Source organism: Rattus norvegicus, chromosome 17 (genome assembly GCF_021556685.1).
Source record: "Rattus norvegicus strain SHRSP/BbbUtx chromosome 17, alternate assembly SHRSP_T2T, whole genome shotgun sequence".
Classification (NCBI taxonomy): domain Eukaryota; kingdom Metazoa; phylum Chordata; class Mammalia; order Rodentia; family Muridae; genus Rattus; species Rattus norvegicus.
The window spans coordinates 20,106,441-20,121,804 of NC_141550.1; the positions used below are offsets into that span (position 1 = coordinate 20,106,441).

The window sequence follows — 15,364 nt, forward strand, 5'->3', positions numbered from 1 at the left end:
TGCTAAACTCTAGATGAGCCTCAGGCCCGCCTCATCGGAGAACCTGGTTTTAGCATTTGGGTTCAGGGCGGCTGAGGTACAGAGTGCAAGTGGGTACAGGATGACTAAGGTACAGAGTTGGTTTCAGTTGTAAATTCTGGTCATGCTGTTCCAGAGTCCTTTTCTAAAGGATGGCTCTCTCGAGGCGTGGGGCTATGATGGATGACTGGGGTCTGTCATACAGCAGCCATTAAATCAGGACCCATCTGTCTTGTATCGTTCGACATTCAAATATCACCTACTCATCGGAGGGTTTAGAAGGAGGAAAGGCTCAATGAGGAGACTTCTCGTTTGGGGAATGAAATCCCTTGCTAACCTGGGCTTCAATATTATTGTCTTGAAAAATTCGCAATCTGCATTTCTTTTCTAGCTTGGACAGTCTAGGCATCTGTATGAACAGCTGAATGCTACTCTTACCTCGGCAGTGGTAAGGATTGTGACATTGTGGAATTCGTTAAACAGTCAGACCAAACATCCAGAGTGGGGGCAGTTCCAGAGTCCTTCAACTCGGTTCCCTTCAAGTTGGATGTCACTCAGAGGTGACCACGAGATCTGGACACGGTTGTCTTCATCCATTGTGGAGTTACTGTAACAAAATACCTGTTGCCTGGTAACATATTAAGAAAAAGTTTTCTTTAGGTCATGGCTTTGGAGGTTCAATGGTGTGGTATTGACATTTAATTGTTACGATGAGTGTTCCATAGTAGGTAGCTTCCCGGTGGCAAGAATGTATGCAAGAAGGGTGAGCAGCATGGAGGATTAGGAAAAGTTCCAAGCTTCCTTATAACCCCCATTCACCATCACAACAACTAATCCATTTCCCTATGTCCTAACCCATTCTCTCAAAACTGCATGAATCCATTAATGATCAAAAACAACTTAACTGTCTCCTCATACGCTTGAGTCTTAAAGGTCCTGATACTGCCATGTAGGCAACAGGGTTTTTACCTGAGACCTTGGGAGACAAACTGTATCTCAAACACAGGACCCGTCATCACCGATGATGTATCTTTTGGATATGTCTTAGAGTATACACTGGGTGCTTGATAAGTGTAAGAGGACATAGTTGAGAATCAGCCTGTGGCCCCTAACACCTCAAACTTCCCCAGATGCAGGGCATAGCTTCCCTTTCTAACAACCTCAGCAGAACCATGGGCCCCAGTGTGGCTTCCTCATCAGGAATCCCGGTTCCCATGTTTCTTTCTTGTTCGTCATCTTTAATTTTTTTTTAAATGTACTTTATTTATGTCTATGTGTGTGTACCTGCTTGTCTATATGTATAACAAATGCATGCATGTAGTGTCTTGAAGAGACCAGAAGCAGTTATGGAATCCCTTGGTGCTGGAGTTAACTAGAAGTGGTCATGAGCTGCCTGACGTGACTGCTGGGACCCAACATGGGTCCTCTCCAAGAACAGTAAGTTCTCTTACTTGCTGTGCGGTCTCTCCAGCCTGCCCCCTACTCTCCCTTAGCTTTTTAAAAAGCTCCTCCTCAGAACTACAGTAACAGGCACGGGTGGTGGTGGTGGTGGTGGTGGTGGTGGTTGTGGTGGAGGATTACTGGCCCATGATTCTGTGAAGCTTAGGTGAATTAGACATTGGCTCACCATCACAAGAAATGGCTATCGAAGGAGTTAGCAAGAAAACACACTGGCTTGGTGCTGCGGCCTACACCTCTGGCTGAATCTTTTCTTTATTCGTGGACTGAGAAGAAGGAAACCCCCCATCCTCCAACAGACCTTCTGAAAAATGAGTGCGTCTCCGTGTTCCTGCTCTGAGTGACCACAGGGCTCTGAGTGGCTTCTCTTCTCCCATCCGGTGAAATTGATTTTTAAACACACTGAATTGATTAAAGCGTTGGGCCAGGATGGGGCAGAGGAGCGGGCAGAAATAAGAGCTGTTTGGTTCTTATATTAACTTCCTTCTTGTCGAGGCATCCTGTGCCTGGGGAAGTGAAGCCTGCTGGGTACACTTATCCAGGTGAACTGTGGCTTGGCCTCTGTGGAAGGAAACAGTCGATGAAGGGCCACTGAGGTACAGCTGCGTCCCTGTTCACAGGGCAGCAACGAATCAGGAATGGGTCACGTCCTGCCCATGCACGGGCGCCAACGATGCTAGACAGAGCATAGCTACTGTAACATCTGCGGATGCCTCTTTAGGCTGCGTGAATGTGTTTGTCAGTAATGACTTTGGTATGTGGGGGTTGATTGAATATGGGCATTAATTTGATTTCCTGAGGCTTCAGGACCAAGACTTCAGGTGTAACTTTCTGTAGACAATGTATCCATCTGCTTATATCTCTGAAGAGGTTTTAGAAAGATGGTTGTCTAATTAAACCTCCCCCCCAATAACTTCAAAAATAAAATAGCCACCCTTGGGCCGTTCGATACCGTGTTTTTCCATCGTACCTCAAAAGTTTCCTCCTCTGTCGAGCTAACGTCCATTTTGATGAACAGTGGTTCACTCCCTTCTATTTTTTTTTTTTTCCCTGTAACAGGGATATTCTTCGACTGTGAAGTTGCCCTTGTGGGTCTGACTCCAGCTCTCTTCCAGGGGCGACAGCCCGCCCACAAGGATAGACGGTTTTACTTGTTTGTAAGTTTGTGGCGAAATCAGGGGACAGTACAGGCATTTTTGTGAGGTTTAGGCCAGAGCTGCTCCACAACACGTGTTTCTGTCCTGAACAACAAGTGCCAGCCTCTGACGAAACACTTCCGAAAGCCCCTTGCTCCTGGGCTGTGGGATCCCTGGAGCCTCCTCATCTCCCCCAGTAGCCAAGCCTCCTGCTCAGAAGTGGCTTTCAGCTCTGTGGACATGCTGAGCAGATGGGAGGCCAAGACATGGTTTCTTAATGGGAATGTGGGTCTCGGCTTTGTGTTCAGGCTTCTTGGTCTCAGAGGACTTCTCTTAACAGTTGGGATATGGAATGCTCCCCAGTGGTCCATATGGTAAAAGCTTGGTCCCCAGCTTGGTGAACTAGCTCTTGAGAGTTGGTAGGACATTTAAAGTGCGGAGCCTAGCAGGAGATCTCCAGCTGGACCGTGCTATGCCCTTAAAAAGGACTGCAGGATCCTGGGCTCTCTCTCTTCCTCTCTTCGTTTCCCAGACACTAAGTGAGTGGTGATGCTCCATATACTCATACCACGATGTGCTGGCCAAGGTCAGAAGCTACAGGGCCTGGGGCTGAAGAGATAGCTTCATGGTTGAGGGCACTGATTGCTCTTCCAGGACCTGGGTTCAATTCCCAGCACCCACAGAGCAGCCTAGAATTGTTTGTAGCTCTAAGATCTTACACTTTCGCACAGACATACATGCAGACAAAACACCAATGCACATAAAAATTATTTAAAAAAAAAAAAGAAACCACAGGGCCAAATGATATCGATTAAAACTTCTATTTTGTCTTTTCCTCCCCCTGGAGCTGAGGACTGAACCCAGGGCCTTGTGCTTGCTAGGCAAGCACTCTACCACTGAGCTAAATCCCCAACCCCAGATTAAAACTTCTAAATGTGGACACCAAAATAAGCCTTTCGTCTTCATATCTTGATTAGCCAGGCATTTGTTCTCGTACTGGAAAGATAACCAACTCAGCCTTTCTGTTTATTTGTTCTTATGGGTAGAAGATGTGCCTAGTCTCACTACGATTTGATATGTATGCCAAGGCTGGTTGATAGTTATGGGAGGGCTCACCTTTTCTGAGGAGAAGGGGGGGAATGGGGTGGGTAAGATGGGGGAGGGGAGGAGAAACTGAGAAATGAGGGAGAGGAATCTGCGATTGGAATGTAAATAAATAACTTAATAAAAAAACCACTATGTATTATTTATTTATTTTGTGTGTGTTTGTGTGTGTGGGCGCGCACGCGCGTGTGTGCGCGTGCACTCACGTGCCATGATACTCATGTGGAGGTCAGAGAACAACCTGGGTCGGTTGTTGGTTCTCCCCTTCCACTATGTGAGTTCTGGGGACTGAACTCTCAGGCTTGGCAGCAAACACTGAGTCATTTCGCCTACCCCGTTATGGCTTCTCGAGACAGACAGGGTCTTACCTGGTAGCACGGATAGAGCTGAAATTCACAGTGGAGCTCAGGTTGGCCCTGAACTCACAACAGTCCTCCTGTCTCGGCCTCACAAGTGCCAGTCTACAGACATCAATGCCATTCAAAAACCTAACCTGTATCCAAAACTTCTTCATTGGTCCTGTGGATCTGCTGATGCTAAGAGGTGATCGCCCTGTTTTTATAAATGAAGAGGCTCTCCCAATTCCTACACTTCCTCCTCCCACTCTGTGCATCAGAGGAAACCTTCCCTGCCGATACAGTCCGTGGGCTGGAGAAGCCATGTGACCAGAGTACCCATTCTATTCCTGTGGCTTGCGCGGCTCAGTCCAAACACAAGGTGCCCAGGCAGGTCCTTTCTGGGGTTCCTGCCGAGATCCAAGGGTTGACACATCGCTCGTGCTCGCGAGCCGCCAGAGCTGAAAGGCTGCCTCAGGTTGGGATGGTGTGCTGGGTTAAGATTTCAATGAGCAAGCAGAGGAAATGAGTTGTGAGAGCGGAAAGTAGGGCAGGACCGTACACAAAGAGACGTCAGAGAGAAGCGCAGATACTAAACGTGCGGTTTTACTTCCCAGTTCCAAAGCCGGGTCTCCGCGAAGTCTAATTGTGCTCTAGCTGAATTTCGCAAACCGTGGTGATTCACTTTGAATACTTACGCAGCTCCTCCCTTTCTCTGGAGCCAGCTTCAACAGTCTAGTTCGCAACCTCAAAAAGGCTGACTAGACACGGCTCCCTTGTGAGAAGGTCTATAAAACGCAGCCCGGGCTCCTGGGGACATTATTTTGTCTTCCCCTCTTTTCTTTTTGCTCAGTGGGACAATGCAGGGGAGAGATGGTTTTGGGTGCTACGGTTCTAGTTTTTAATATTTCCATATCTCCTACTGTTTATGACTTCTGGGTACCTCTGTCATCAATGGGTTTTTGTTTGTTTTTGTTTTGATTTTTGGTGTGTGTGTGTGTGTGTGTGTGTGTGTGTGTGTGTGTGTGGTGTTTGTACATGTTCACGCGGGGGTGTCTTAATTGCTTTTCTATTGTTGTGACAAACACCATGACCAAGGAAGCTTACGAAAGAAAGCATTTAACTTGGGGCTCACTGTTCTGGAGGGTGGGGTCCATGACCATCCTGGCAGGGAGCATGACAGCAGGCAGGCAGGCTTGGCCCTGAAGCGGGGTGGGAGGAGAGAGAGAGAGAGAGAGAGAGAGAGAGAGAGAGAGAGAGAGAGAGAGAGAGAGATTGATTTCCTCCAACAAAGCCACACTCACTTATCCAGTGGCAGACCAAGGATTTAAATATATGAACCTATGGGAGCCATTCTCATTCACACCAGCACAGGGTATGCATCGTGCCTAGGCAGGCCAGAGGACGTCTTTCTCTATCTATCATTCTCTACCATATTTTTTGAAACTAGGTCCCTTCCTAAACCTAGAGATCCTTGTTTGGCCAGACTAGATACCAGTGGGATCCAGAGAGCTTTTGTGCCAGCCACCTCAGCTCCAGGACTACAGATACGCACAATCATGCCTCTTTTAGACACGGCTGCAGGTCCTCCTCGTGCCTATGCGGCAAACATTTTACTGATGGCATAGCCTTCCAAGCACCTGCTCCCCCACCCCCCCTTTTTTTCCTGTTTTAAAGAAATTTCTGGGACAAGAAATCACAATTTCCAAGCTGTCCTTTTGGAACTTTGGGCAATCCTCCTGCCTCAGAATCCCAAGTGCTAAGTATTACACTGTGTTGTTCCATATTGAGGTAGTCAGTGTTTTCTTTAGAACAAAATAAAAAAATGCCACCACTGCCCTGCAAGCTGAGAGGACTGTTTCTAAAAGAGGATTGATGGTATCATAACGTAAATGTGGAACAGGCACCTCCTTGGATAAGAAGGAAAATATGCTTGTTATGGGTTCAAACACAGATGCGCTTCAGATGTTGCTACGATTACTGTTGTTCGCCGATGGTCTTGGCAGCCATCTTGGTAGGAAGGGAAGACACCTGGCTTGCATTACCACGACTTGTGTTTCGGGCCAGCTCACAGGCAGAGGACGCGTGCCTGCTCACGAGAGCCATGTTTGATGCTTTCTGGGGATTTTCTGACTGGGGTTTTTCTTGGCTCTTTCCTTGAAGTTGGTATCTTTCTGTGCAGCCTCCTAGGTGGGTGTGGTCTCCCCTTACCTAAGCCAGATGCTCGGACTTTCTGATATACTCAGCATCTAGCCGTCTCTTTGCCAGTCCTGTCAAATGTCACATTTTCTTTAATCACTGAAAATAATTAGTAATTTAGGCGTGGCAGGATATGAGTCTACACAAAGGTGGGGGTTTCCCCCGCCGAACTCACCTTTTCTGTTTCTCTCTTGCCTTTTATCTCCCTGAAAAACAAGACAGAAGATTCTTAGACTCTGTGATGCCATCTGAGCCCTGCTGTCCAGTTTACTTTACTGACCACCTTCCCTTGGTGCTAATTATGACAATGGAAAGATTGTTCAGCCAATTAACACAGAAACATTTAGAAAGCTCTGGGGAGCTACTCGTTTTAAATCATATGTAGATGTTTTAGAAGAATAATTTTGTGTGTGTGTGTGTGTGTGTGTGTGTGTGTGTTTTAAAGGTACACATTTCTAGTTTTTTAAAATTAAAAATGTAATTATGTGTCTATGTATCATGTGAGTGCCTGTGGAGACCAGAAGAAGTTAGTTAGTTACATGGGGTTGCGAGTAGGTTCTGGGAACTAAACTTGGGTCCTCTGCTAGAGCAGTAAGCTCCCGGGTAAACACTGAGCCGTCTCTCCAGCCCCCAAAACAATTGTGTTGAGGAGATATAAATAATAACAGTAGATACGTTTGTCTCCTAGCCTTGGATGTCTGAGTGTATGCATCTGTTGATAGACCTTGGGATACCTGGAGTCTTTAAGTTGATAACAAATAATTTGTGCAGAGGGTAATGAGGCCACTCTCTGTCTCTTCCCCAGTCTGGTGTATGACTCTGCCTTTCTGGGGTGATTGTCCTATGGAGGCAGATGCCTTCTAACCTAACACCCATCCTGGTGATTTATGTCAAAGAAAACTGAAATGTTACTTATTGGGGTGGGAGGCAATATTTATGATGACTACCTAGGGCAACCTCATCTTGACTTCGTCCTGGTGAACCCTGGGTTTCACTTCTTTATCCTGAATTATGTAGTTCTATGGTCCACCTTTGGGCAAAGCTGGACCCAGAATTTAAAACCACTATGATTCTTCAAAACATCAGAGACCTCACTGCTTGCTACTCGAGGGAGGCAGAGTGGAAGGCTTATGTCAGGTGACTTAACGCTCTCCTTGGAGGTAGGCATCTTTTTCTAGCACAAGTGAGAGTCCAAGCCCAGGTCACAGCAACTGGGAAGATATTCTCCATTGGAGATTTCTGTTCTCAGCCCGGTCTCTTGGTTTCTACCCAGTTCCCAGTCTCACTGGCTGTCTATCACTTCTGTTCACCCCTTGTAAGTTTTCTACTCAATTTAATCTTTCTGCACTTTCCAAATTCTTTATACATTTATCAAGCACAAGTGGGTCAAGCTTAGAGACTCACGCTTATTGAAATAGACACAAAAGAAGGTATTGGGAACCCAGCTTCCTCTCAGTACTTTGTAGTCTACTGTTTGGAATCTTAGCCCTTAACCAGCAGTGGATTTCCTCTGGATAAATGTCGGGTGATCCCGAGAGGAAGTCTTGCTCCAGCTGTCAGTGGAGGAGAACGTCCTCTCTCTAATTACACCAGAAATTGGGAAGCAAAAGTACTCATTAGGAAGCAGAGGGAAAATTGTCAGACAGCTCTAGGCTAAGAGAAGGTCAGGCTGCCACATCAGCATGACGCTCTAATGACAGTGTGACTGTGGCCAAGTTCATGGATGGGTAGGCCCTAGTCCTTTCTTCCTCCCCAGCTTTCCACATGGTCCCATCTGAACCCTCCTCCACCCGCCTGATCTACGACTTCGTTACTCTGGCACTCGCCCAGTAGAGCATGCACCATAACTCATTGATTTCATGTTGTACCATGGTGGCTTCTCAGCGGCGCCCCATGTTGGGAGCAAGAGGTTGGCAAGTCACATCTCTTTTGTAGGGTGCACTTGTGGGAGGAAAGAGTTTGTCTCCGCCCTTACTACCAGGACTCTGCTAAAAGCACCTATAATGAAAGATAGGTGAACGAGAGAAAAACGTATAGATTTGTTTCATATCAATTCAGTGGGACAGAGTAGCCTTTGGATATGAAGACCCCGGGGGAATAGGGACACCTGTGCTTGGGTGCTTAGGTTTGGTGGAGAGATGGGGATTTGTGGGATGTAGGGTAGGACAAAGAGAGAATGGCACAATGGTGTAAACTGGGCGGGGATGGAGGCTGGGCAGGGTATCTTCGTTCAGATTCTCCTCTGTGTCCCTGGGTCTTCAGAGATAAAGATGGTCTGGTTTTGTTTTTCCTTTAGGTGCAGAGGTCATCTCTCAGTCTCTCCTGTGAGGGCTTAATGACCTGCCTAAGGGGAGAGCGTGAAAGAGGGAAGGGACGGAGAGGGTAAAAGTGGTTTCCTCGCTCCTGATTTCTTAAATATATGGGGGCAGAGCTCCCGTTGTTTGCTCAGGCTGCTACTGAATGGCCTTGCCCCTTCCTTCTGTGCTGTGAAACTCCCCCTCTGTAAGGCCCAGGTCCTAATCTTGTCTTCTCCATAAAAATTGTTGAGCTTTTGAATAAGACTTCTCTTCTCTGGTATTCTTAAATTTTATTAAGTAGATGTACACTTGTGTGCAGATTGTGTGCCTGTGTGTGTGTGTGTGTGCATGTGTCTGTGTGTGTATACGTGTGTGTGCATGCGTGCGTGTGCGTGTGTGTCTGTGTGTGTAGGTGTGTGTGTGTGTGCATGCACGTGCGTGCACATGCGTATGTGTGTGTGGGTATGGGTGTATGTGTCTGTGTGTGTCTGTGTGCGTGTGCCTGTGTGTGGGTGTGTAGGTGTGTATGCGTGTGTGTGTATATGTGTGTGTATATGTGTGTGTATATGTGTGTGTATATGTGTGTATGTGTGTGCGTGTGTGTGTGCGTGTGCATGTGTCTGTGTGTGTATGCATGTATGTGTGTATATGTGTGTGTATGTGTGTGCGTGTGTGTATGCGTGTATGCGTGTATGTGTGTATATGTGTGTGTATGTGTGTGCGTGTGTGTGTATGCGTGTATGTGTGTATATGTGTGTATGTGTGTGCGTGTGTGTATGCGTGTATGTGTGTATATGTGTGTGTATGTGTGTGCGTGTGTGTGTATGCGTGTGTGTATATGTGTGTGTATGTGTGTGTATGTGTGTGTGTGTAGGTGAGTGTGTGTGTGTGTGTGTGTTCCATTACTTACTTGTGGAGGTTATGGAACAACTTGTGAAAACCTTCTTTCCCTCTACCATGTGGGTCCTGAGGATAAAACTCAAGTCGTCAGGCTTGGTGGCAAACATCTTTTCCTGATAAGCCACCTCACTGGCCCTTCCAGGTGTTTCGTTCTGTTTGTTTTGTGTTTTGTTCATTTACTGTAGCCACCGATGGTGAGCTTCTTAACAACAAAAGGAAATATGCCCTTTCCACCGTCTCTGTTCTCAGCGCCAGCGCGTAATGTATAATGTGGTACTCTAATCTCTTCTGCGTGTCCTAAATCGTCCTGAGATAGATGAAAGGTCCTATCATGGGAGCCCCCCGAGGACGCAACCATATCCTAGAGGAGATACAGTTCTAGATTTCAATAAACGTATGGTCTGAATCAAGAGACATTGGAGACAAGAACAGGCACACAGGATGCTGATAGGAAGCTGGACAGCTACTGTAGAAGAAGCAGATACCAGAAGACCCAGAGTGGATCCGACCTCACCTCAGCTCTGCTCAGGCAAGCGGTTCCATTTTCCTGAGTCTCACTTTTCATCTCTAGTAAAAGGACTAATGGTGGGAAGAACTCTCAGCTCTGAGCAGATGGGAGGGAGTCAAGAATGCTCTCTCAACAATGTGATGGGTTTCAGGATCAAGTAGGACATCATAGATGGCTCTGAGTGGGAGCCTTTGAATCTGGATTGGACTGAGCAACTGTGCATTCTTCTGCCATCTGTTTGAGATAGAATCTGTGGAAGAGCAGGCACTCAGGGAATGTCCACAGAATAAATTAATAAATTTGCCTGGAGTCCAGCGACCACAGAGATTATGATGTTCACATGTATGAAATTCTCAAAGGAGAAATGAAAAAATTTTTAAAAGAAATTATGGCGTCCAGAGGCAGCATATTGTTAGAGTGTGGACACTGGAGCTGGAATGGCTTTGTTCAAATCTTAGCTCTCTTGGGCTAACAAGATAGGTCAGCAGGTAAAGGTGCTTGCTAGCAAGCCTGAAGATCTGAGTTTGATCACATGGTAGGAGGAGAGACCCACCCTTTAAGCATCTTTATGCCGTTGTATGTTTGGCATATGTCACTCCTTTTGTTGGTAAATTTTTTAATTTAAAATTTTTTTATTAGTTGTTTGCAGCAAATTGTTTGCTTTAAGTCTCAGGAGGGACTTTGAATTAGGACTTTTGAACATTGTTGGAACTGTGAAGACTTTGGGGATACTCTTGGGTTAGATGCATTTTGCAATATGGCATGAACATGGACCTTTGTGGGGTCAGGGAATGAAGGAAAGTTATGGGGTAAGCCAACGTATCTAGGTTTCAAGATGACAAAGGGTAGATTTGCAATGATTAATTTTCATTGTTCATGTGGCTATGTTTCTGACAATCAGGAATCTGTGTGAAGGGTGCATTTGGATGTATTTAAGAGGCTTGTAGCGAGTTTTAGCTGTAGATGGAAGACTCACCCCGAAAGTGGTCAACACCACTCTGTAGTAGCTCAGATAGGGGCAAAGAGGAAAGGAAAGCTCTTTGTTTATTATCCCATCATGATGCAAAATGTTCTACCATAGCATTTCCACCCTACAAAATCAAGAACCACAAGAAATTCTCCCTCCCTTATAAAGAGATGCATGTAGTTAGGAAGCCAATTGTGGGGTACTAGTCAGCCTTTAACAATCATTCAGTTGCCTAGTAGAAAGCCCAGAGGATGTGGCTTGTATAATTGCAAGTCACAAGAATTAGTATTGGAGATGAGGGTGTGGCTTAGTGGTGAAGCATTCGCCTAGTGTATACAAGGCTCTGAGTTTGATCATCCCCTACCTACAATCAATATTAGCACAGTTGAATAACTTCCTTCTCTATAAGACAATGCTTCCAGAAAATAGAATTGTGTGGTCGCTAGCAATGTTTCACAAACTATATTTCGGAAAGGTACTTCACAGATTCCAGAAATGCTCGAAACATTCCATTTCAAAGTAATCCTAGATATTAAAGGTATGTGCTTGAGCAGGTACAGTGGCACACGCCTATAATCCTAGTACCTGGGACATGAGAGGGGAAATCACAAGGGCTAGGACAGAAGGGGCTACACAGTGAGACAGACACACAAGCAAAGGCACATCAAAAACTAAACAAAACAGTAACAAACTGAGCATGAAGTCGAGTTGCACAGCAAGGATTGAGTGTGGGGCCCCAAGAAGCCACTCCCTGAAGTAGATTCATCTCTGAGCCTTCATCTGCCTCTCAAGTTGGCTTTATTTCCTCCCGGTCTGGTCCACACTGTAACTCTTTTGTGTTGTGATAGAAACTCAATGACTGTGAAAGACAAGGATTCTGGGGAAAGTGGCCAAGTCTGTGTACCTGGGGCAGGAGCATCAGAGAGGACAGGCTGGGAGCATCCCTCAATTCCAGCGAGTAAGGGGTGGCTCAGAGCAAAAGAAGGCAAAGCAGTAAATATCCCAACACTCCCCAGCATTGGTGTCTAGGGAAGAGACCCAGGAACTAACCGCTCCCAGCAGCAGATGTTGCAGTTGTGAACTACAAAAATAAAGCAGCCTTGGGTGTATGTAGATCAAAGTGTGAAGAACAAATAAGAGTCCAGGGAAGAGGAGCTTAAGTCCTCTTCTGAGTGAAGCCCTTGCCCAGTGAAAAGGCAGGAAGAAGAACCATGGTCCAGTGAGTACACCCGTCAAGTGCAGCCGCCGTCAGCGACGTTGACCTATTATGGCATGGATATAAAGTGCTGCCTGTCTCCTCAGGGTCCTGTGGTTAAGCACTTGGTCCTCAGCAGGTGGTGCTGTTCAGGAGAATCTGTAGACCTTTGATAGGGTGAAGCCTTTCTGGAGGAACTGGTCCCTGGGTGAGCCTGGCCTGCATTCTGTTCTGGCTGCTTCCTGATCCACTTAGATGTGAACAAGCAGGCTCGCGTTCCTGCTGCCACATCTGACAGTTGCTCCTGCAACCATGCCTTCCCAACCCGGATGGAATGGACATCAACCTGGGAAACAAAATAAATCTTCCCTTCCTTTATTCTTTCTTGTTAAGTATTTGGTTACTGTGACAAAGAGGTAACTAATACAGTATGTCTTGAGGTGATGTTACAGAAATGGCGTGTCACCTTTGCGATGTGCGTGCTTCAAACGGTGCATGGAAAACAAGCAAACAAAAAAGCAAAGTAAAACAACAAAAACTCAATCAGTGGGGATGATAGACAGAGGGTCAGGAATTTGAACAGAGGTATGTAGCAAAGGGGGATGGGGAACTGGGGGTAGCCACCAATAAGTCCTAGATGCCAGGAAAGCAAGAGGCTCCCAGGACCCAACAGGGATGAGATTAGATGAAACACCCAACAAAGGGGAGGGAGAACCTGTAGAGACCATATCCAGAAGTTAGGCAAGGTCCCTGGCTGGGGCATGGGGCTACCCACTCATCTCCAAATTTTTAATTCAGAATGGCTCCTGTCTAAGGGAAATATAGGGACAAAGTGTGGTACAGACACTGAAGGAAAGGGCATCCAGAGACTGCACCACCTGGGGATCTATCCCATATACTAATGAATCAAGATCTAAATGAAATATGGGCCTCAATTAATACCAATGTATCTATTGATATCTACTCATAACAAGTGCACCAGAGGAATGTTAATGTTAGGGGATACTGAATGTGGGGTGAGAGTATAGGGCATATATATATATATATATATATATATATATATATATATATATATTCACTGTAGTTTTAGTTTTATATAATGATAGTATTGTCAGACTGGTAATGGCTCAGTGGGTAAAGGTGTCCTGATGACCTGAGTTCAAGTCCTGGGATCCACATGGTAGAAAGAGAGAAACTGAGTCTCTCCCACAAATGTGTGCCTCGTACAAAACAGCTAAGTCATATAATAAAACATTAAAAGAAATGGTTATAAAAGAAAGTCCACTAATAGAAGATGAGGAGAAATTGAGAAGGGGAAAGAAGGGAAAGGGAGGAGGAGCAGGGAAGAGGAAGATCAAGAAGAACAGGAGAGAAAGAAGAATGGGGAGAGAGGAGGGCAGAAAGAGACCCTGGAATGCACGCAGCACTGCTCTTGGTGCAGACAGCAACTGAACACTGGGATTCATTAAGGTCTGGCACAATGCCCCTTTGAAGGTCAAAGCTTCACTCCTTCCAGAATACACTTCATGGGTGTCTTTAGTGACACAGTGTTCCAAGTGTCTTACTTTCATGGCGGATAGATAGTAACTTTTCCTCCCCTCGACTTTCCACACACTTTTCCTCTGCCCTCGGATGTTCTGCAATGGAGAACCTCAAATTAAACTGACACAAGACAGATTTCAGGAGAACGGATAACTTTTTATTTATGAAGGCCCACAGGAGGTTACAGAAGAATGTGACTCAAAGAAGCTGTTAGGATTTAGGGCATATGTAACATCTTAATCACAGGAGGAGGCTATGGAGAAACAAATGGCTTTTAGGAAAGATAAGCAGGCCCCGAGTAGCATAGATGGAAGACAGAGAGTCTGGTGACAGTGTGCATCTCAAGAGTTTCTCTTGGTCCTGGACTTCTGTCTGGCAACAAGACTCATTCTGTTCTGCTTGTGAAACTCCCAGAGAGGGGATCCGTGACTATGGAATTCTTTTGTGAGACTGCTGTTAGGGTGACTGATGTTAGGTAGATAAGGACAAAGACTCCAGAAGACATCTTCTGTGGATGCTGGGTTTTTAAATGTCACCAAACTAACCCATATTGACTGTGATCTGCGAGAAACCACTTAGATGGGATTCCAGAAGGCATGGACAGGTAAAAACTGACCAGGATGTGAACATCTAAGGCATCACGGTGATGGCTTGAGTAGCATCTGAGGAGGCTCATGTCACAATGGACCAGGACCAGTGTAAATAGTGTGGTGGGAATTTGGAGTTCAAATCTTAAGACTCACAGAATCAACATCCCTTGTTGGAGGCATTGTGGTCAGGACAGCTTCTGCTAGCATCCACCGAAATAGTGAAATCATGGGACAGAAAGAAATACTGTGGCAGAGTAAAGCCACATGATGCTGAATGTCAGGTGGGAGCTCCAGGGGGATGCTTTGGTGCTTAGCATTCAAGGGTGTGCTTGTAAGGTGGTCTGAGTGATAGTTTTCATTATAAAACTAAAGAGAAAAGGAGAGACGCATAGTCAACTGAAATGGGTTTCATGTTCAGCTTTCTCTTCAACCCACTCATCCATCATGGCTGCCCTTCCATGCCCTGCATTCAGATCGATCCCTCTCTTTCCTTGAAATAACTGTTGCAAAACACAGAAACTCAGTTTGCTTTGTGGCTTGCTGCCCTGTCTTTTGATGGCCTCTATGGAGTTGAACTGGCAATGAGACAGAGTCTCAGACTCTTACCTCTACCATGTTCTCTTTATTTCTAAACAAAGCCAGTAGCTCTCTCCCAAAAACTATGGCAACTTTCCGGAAGGGAAGAAAGTTCACCTATCTTGCAGGTCAGTTTGCACTTGACCTCAAAGAAAGCTGCTTCCTTACCACATTGGCTGGCTTAGGCTGGGGAGGTCCCCTCTGGGGGTGTGGAAGCCCAGGATCAAGATGCTTGAAGACTTAAAAACTTGGATTGGCCAGGACCATCAAAGTCAAGTGATGGGCCGAAAACTAAACCAAAGGAGATAGCTTTGAAGACTGACACTTTCTCAAGGGTAGAATTTTCTCGATTTTGAAGGCAGTTGAGCAATTTTTTTAAAGTTTAATTTTCTTAAATGCATTGTATAATCTGGGCATGGTGGTTCATGTATATAATCCTAGCACTTGAGAGGCTGAAGCAGGTGGATTGCTCCAAGTTAGAGAGTAGCCTGGGCCATATAGAGAGTTCCAGGTCAGGTTGAGCTACATAGTGACTGTCT

General features: G+C 45.8%; 1 long non-coding RNA gene across 1 annotated transcript; it reads left to right on the top strand.

Annotated features, from left to right (window-relative positions):
* The first annotated feature begins 1,304 nt into the window (after positions 1-1,304).
* Positions 1,305-2,425, top strand: LOC148000054 (uncharacterized). The gene is made up of 2 exons (XR_015641190.1): positions 1,305-1,455; positions 1,620-2,425. It is a non-coding gene; the product is annotated as an uncharacterized LOC148000054 (long non-coding RNA).
* The last annotated feature ends 12,939 nt before the right edge of the window (positions 2,426-15,364 follow it).